Source organism: Chiloscyllium plagiosum, unplaced genomic scaffold (assembly GCF_037043375.1).
Source record: "Chiloscyllium plagiosum isolate Xiang-an unplaced genomic scaffold, Cpla_swu_hap1 HiC_scaffold_4, whole genome shotgun sequence".
In the NCBI taxonomy this organism is placed as follows: Eukaryota; Metazoa; Chordata; class Chondrichthyes; order Orectolobiformes; family Hemiscylliidae; genus Chiloscyllium; species Chiloscyllium plagiosum.
In genome coordinates, this window is record NW_028270142.1 from 118,457,147 (window position 1) to 118,463,490 (window position 6,344).

General features: G+C 39.8%; 1 long non-coding RNA gene across 1 annotated transcript in view; it reads right to left on the reverse strand.

Moving 5' to 3' along the window:
• LOC122548907 (uncharacterized) overlaps positions 1-3,105 on the reverse strand; it is a 48,629-nt gene extending 45,524 nt beyond the window's left edge. The window contains exon 1 of the long non-coding RNA XR_006311363.2: positions 2,956-3,105. This is a non-coding gene — a long non-coding RNA (uncharacterized LOC122548907). The remainder of the gene's footprint in view (positions 1-2,955) is intronic.
• Between the last annotated feature and the right edge of the window lie 3,239 nt (positions 3,106-6,344).

Consider the following 6,344-nt stretch of genomic DNA (forward strand, 5'->3'; position numbering starts at 1 on the left):
GATTCTATACACTGTAACAGTGTACATTAGCTCATACATTTAATTTGAATAGATGATGGAAGATCTAATTCAATCACAGTAACATGAACATTACTTTTACAATAAAGTCAATTCTGACTTTCAACCACAGTAGCAGGGAGCTTAACATTTTCAAACAAATATGGAAAATAGATCAAATTTCTAGTGACCTAATACTCTAAAATTTGTAACAACCAACGCTTGAAGTCTAAATATTATCAGCACTTCCCAGTCTCCAAAGCTTTAGACAAGATAATTAAATGATTGACCTGAGCTTGTTTACTTGACAATTAGACTTTGTGGCCTCAGAGATACCACTCCAGCTTAGCAGAAAACACTCCTGTCCTTATAAAAGTGAATCATCACAAACAATTTTACAGACACAAGCATATTCCTTACTTCTAGAACTCCTAACTCATGTCAAGTATAAACAAATCATAACTAAAGTTTAAAAAGAAAGAATAGTTATTTCCTGCTGTTCCTCAATATCCAGAAAATCTGGCCTGCTGAAAAACAAACAGGAGCAGCAGTAGGTTATTTGTAAATAAATGCAATTCTGCCATTCAATAATATCATTGCTGACATGACTGAGGCTTTAACATCACCTTCCTGCCTGCCTGTCAATAACTGTTAACTTCCTTGCATACTAAACATGCAAAAAAAGTTCAAGGCTGAGTTAGACAATTATGTAGTCTTCCAAGCTTACTGGTGAATAAAGAATTCTAAAGATTAACGATCCTCAGAAGAAATTCTCCCTCACCTCTGCCTCACATAAAAATCTCACAATTTGAAACGGTGTCCCTGGTTCTAGATTCCTTCAAGAAGAAAAACATTCTCTCAGCACTTATCCTGTCTAGTCCTCTTACTATCTGATGTGTTTCAAGAAGATGATCTTTATTTCTTCTAAACACCACTGAGTGCAGGCTAAGCCTGCTCAACATTTCGTCATAAGACCACCTTTCATCCTCGGAGTAAACCTTCTGTGAAGTGACACTAATGCAAGTTTATCCCTTTTTAAATAAAAGACCAAACAGTGCATAATACTCTAGGCGAGGTCTCAACAATGACTATACAGTAGTAACAAGACTTCCCTATTTTTATACTCCATTCTTCTTTTAATGAAGACTAACATTCCATTTCCTTTAATTACTTGCTGTAAATACATGCTTATCTTTTGATTCAATGTACAATAACACCCAAATCCCTCTGCACTACAACGCCCTGCACTTTCTTTCAATTGAGTAATATTGTACTTTTATCTTTTTTGCTAAAGTATACATCGGTTTCCTGTACTGTCAAATTTCTACTTATTCCCATAATCAAATCTATATTCTTTTGTAGATTTCTGACATTTCTTCAAGATTTACTTCCCAATTCTCTTTGTGTCTCAGTTGGCTAAAATGTTCTGAATCCCTACAATCTATATTGGATCTGGATGTAAATGATTGAGGCCCTGTGAACTCTATGGCACTTGAAAAATTTAGCTTTGTTGACCTGACAATCTCCAACTTATTCCCACTCGTTGCCCCCAGTTTGTCAGTCAATCCTCGATCTAAAGCTAATAAAATATATCTGTATTACACAACATCATGAACTCTTAACTTTTGCACAGCAGTAACCTTCCACGGGACCTCAATTACTTTTGGAAATTCAAACATCTTCTAGTCTCTCTTTACCCTGCTTGTTACATCCTCATGGAACTGAATAAGTTCATCAAACATGATTTCAATCTGATAATACAACCAAGCGGGGTTAATACGGTTTTCTAAATGCCCTATGATATACAACTGACCCAACATTTTTCTAATAAACAATTTTATGCTTACTGACCGAGCTTCCAGATTTCAGTTACTATCCTTGAATAGATATGCCATTTTTTAGCAAATTCTGGAAGATTATAAATAATGCATCCATTAACCTTGATACCACTTCTTTTAAGATCATATCGATGCAAGCCACCTGTCCAGTGTAATAGTGAGTCCTAGCACTTGAATTTTGCAAATACTTATACCTCTAGTCTTAGTGATTAAGTTTCGACATCCCTTTTGCCCTCAATTTTCTCCCAATACTAAAACTTTTATGTCTTTTACTGCGAAGACAGATATAAAATACTTTTGAAAGTATACATTTCCTTGCTCTCATTTTTAACTCACAAATGTCATCCCTTAAGGAACAGTACTCATTTTAGCTACTCCCTTCCTTTCTATCTACTTGCAGAAACGGGCACAATCAAGTAAAATAACACCCTTTACCAGAGTCTTCACAAAAGTAATTCCACTGGAAATCAATTTAGTTTGAAAAAATCCTATGCATACAAACTCTAACCAACACTCTAAAACTCATAACAAAGCTAATATCTATTACTCAATTCATTGAACACTTATCAACGTCCAAACTCAATATACAGCTTGACCAGTGCCTGAATGGAAGGGATAGCAGGACAGAGAAATTAAATACACTTGGAACGCATTAAACGCATGTGGATTGGACGGAGAGAAACATTTCTTAGGACATCGCTGCAAATGCCAAGTAGTTGACACTTCTCGGCAAAATAGGATCACAAATTGACAGGAAACAAATGAATTAAAAAATAACTTGGGGGGGGGGGCAAGAATGGGAATGGGGGGAAAGGAGAGGTGGAAAGTGGCAAGACGACCAAAATCCCTTACTTGTATTTATCTAACACAAACACTGAGAATTAGTATATCTGGACAAACAACTCAGGAAAGTCAGCAATTATGTCCACTAAAGGTAAAAATCAAACTTCTCGCGTCCTAACACTAACAAAAGAAAACAAAATCGCTGTTTGTTCGAGCGCGGACAACTTAAAAGCTAGTTTTTAAAAGAGGAGGGAAAAAAAACGAGCCTGAGAAAGATAACTGAGACATCAGGGGGAGAGAGGGGGGGAAAAATTTCAGAGTCTTCCACAACACCAACCTCCCTCCTCCGCCCAAATGGTGGTCAATTTTGGGGATCCCGGCTCCCGCCTGAGCACACTTGGTCATTTACGAAAGGCCTTGCTGCAGGAATCGGCCTGATCCGTCCAGCTGCAGCACGGCCCGGTATAAATCACCCGCCCGCCCGCTCCCTCGCTCCCAAACCGGCTCCCGCAGCAAACGGTGTCATCTTCGAAACTGGAAGAAATAAAATGTCACATTTCGATTTTGTTTACGCTCCCCGTTGTCGGGCCCAATCTGTCACCGACTCGCCTCCGTCTTTGATTTGACCTTTTTCTCTCTCCGATATTATTTCTCTCTCTCTCTCTCTCTCTTCAAGCTACCGTTTCCTCTCACAACAAAAATATCACCTAGGCCCAAAACCGTCACTCCGACAGTGCCCCGCCCCAACCATGGACTGGCAGCTCCCTTGTCCAATCGAAAGGCGGAACGCCCACCATGCCGGTCCGCCTCTATCGGATTGACATGCCCTCGATCCAATAGACGCTCACAGCGTCTGTTCTATGCCCGCTAGCCAATCGGCGCGCATGAGGGGCGGGATCTAGGTCTTGATTGACAGGGAGTGAGAGGCAGGCCAACTGACATTCCAATGAGGTCAGTGTCCCGCCTGCATTTCTGATATGATTATATAATCCTGTCACCAACTCGTTCTGGAGGTACTTGTTTTTTTGCTTGCTCCTTCATAAAGTCCTTTGGCTGTGCCTTTAGTCTTTCACCATTTTACAGGCCTTCCTTTTTATTCTGTTCCCAACCTCCCCTCCTTCAATTGCCCTTCAGGCCTATTACTTTTCAAACTGTTCCCAGTTTTGATCATCAACCCCAAAGATGTTCATTCTTTTTTCTCATTCCACAGATGTTGGCAGGCTGAATGAGGTATGGTTCTATTATGGCTTCAGATTTCTGGCTAACACAATATTTTTCTTTCCTATTTAACATGGATTCTGTGGGGAGATGCAAAATAGGGATTGAGGAAGTGAGGGGTTAGTGGGGGTATTAAGTTGCCATGGGAGGTACAAAAAGTCATGGAGGGTGATGAGGGACATAGGTTGGCATCAACAGGCACAGAGGGTTTGCATTGAGTTGGTATGAAACATGGGGCCATGGAACATTAGATTAGATTTTAGATTAGATTAGATTAGATTACTTACAGTGTGGAAACAGGCCCTTCGGCCCAACAAGTCCACACCGACCCGCCGAAGCGTAACCCACCCATACCCCTACATTTACCCCTTTACCTAACACTACGGGCAATTTAGCATGGCCAATTCACCTGACTTGCACATCTTTGGAGTGTGGGAGGAAACCGGAGCACCCGGAGGAAACCCACGCAGACACGGGGAGAATGTGCAAACTCCACACAGTCAGTCGCCTGAGGCGGGAATCGAACCCGGGTCTCTGGCGCTGCGAGGCAGCAGTGCTAACCACTGTGCCACCGTGCCGCCCATTAGTGAGAGGGTTGACAGGTGTGAGAGGCAGAGGCTAGAGGGCCCAACTGCTGTTATCACAACTGTGATGAATTCACAGAGAACTAACAATCCTCAACATCATGGTTACCTAGGATCAGTTTCCAGAGTCAGCAGGCTCTTGAGAGCAAGATCTGACTCTGAATGAGTGCTTTAAACTGAGGTGGATTTGTGGAGCAAAAATCGGTTTTGAAAATTTAGAGATATTAAACAAGTGGAGGGTGGATGAAGAACAAAAGGGAAGGTCTGTGACAGGGCCAAGATACATAGCAATGAGGCAAGCAAAACTTCCATGCCAATTCACCTCGTATCCATATCAGCTGATCTCAGAATCCATGAAGAAATCTAAAAATCCAAACTCTCCACCTACATATCTGGTAGTGGAAAAAGGTTTCAATCCTGAAGCCTTTTTGAAACTTTTAAATATCAAGTGGTTAATTTCTTATAAATTCACACTCATATTTATATCTCACATCAAAATCAGTTATTCCTCAAAGACTCCTTAAACTATGAACCCAATAACCTCTTGGGACATAACTCTACTATAGAAAGTCTGCCAATAATAGTCCTTTGGAAATATATTTTTTCTACAGTTTAAAGTGAGCACATGAAGACATATCAGATCATGATAATTAAACAGTCCACATCCACAGCTCAAGGGTGTTTGCATGTACTCCATGAATTTATGACTCCCACACTGAAAGTTTAGATGCTTAAAACTGCCAAAAGGGATCTGTTTGAACTCTGAATTGAGTTCAAATTGCCATGCTGAATTTGGGCTGGACTTATGTATGGATCACACCCTGCCTATTTTTTCATACCAGCAGAAAGTGGGGCAAGACTTCTTCATCCTTGTGTCACCCACCGTTTCCTGGCCCTTAATATTTATTAATGTTTAATGGTACTCCAGAATCTCATTTTCATCTGTTGCATAATTTATTAGTACATAAAAGAGTTAACTGGCAACATGAGATAAGCACCAAAGAAATTCCAAAGCAAAGTTGTTGGACTCAAAATGTAGACTCTTTTTCTGTATTTCAACAGATGTTGCCAGACCAGTTGCACTTTCCCAACAGTTTCTGTTTTTATCTCAGATAAACTGTACCTATCAAGATATAAAGGACTGTTTCTGGGAGGAGTCACACTGAATTTCAAACATGTTGTAACAATGTAGTTTGATGTATGTACCAAAATATTTCACTAGCAGTGGAGGTAACATGAACATACTCTTTTTTTTTTTTTATAGATATTTTTATTAGAAATTTAACATTTTTACAAGTTTACAAAAATAAACAAAACTCTCAGATATAAACATTGATATACAATTAGCTCAAATATACAATAGCCAAAATTTGACAACAAAAAAAACAAAACAAAACAAAACAACAAAAAAAAAACCCCAAAAAAAAACAACAAAAAAAAACAAACAGACAAAACTCAACTATCTACTAATCTAACCTACAACTAATCAGGGTGTATATTTAAGTCTCTTACATGCTCGGGATGTGTTAACATCAGATATGATAAAACCCGTATTCGTGCGGGATTCCTCCCCCGAGGGGCCGCGGACCAGCCAGGTTCGTGGTCTCAATTAAATAAAAGCCCTTGTTAGGATAGCCGAAATATCTGTATTTATGTAATTCAAAAAGGGCTGCCATATTTTATAAAATAATTCGGTCTTTCGGTGCACCATATTTGTAAGGAAGTCAAGGGGAATACATTCCATAATTAGTCTGTGCCAATTTGAAAGTCCAGGGGGGCCCTCCGCCACCCAGTTCATCAAAATATTTTTCCTTGCACAGAAAGAAAGAATAGAAAATAGTCTCTTCCCGTACGTGTCCAGGGAGGGAAAGTTCGAAAAGCCCAAGAGGAGAGATACGGGGTCCACTTTTATTTCCGTTCCTAA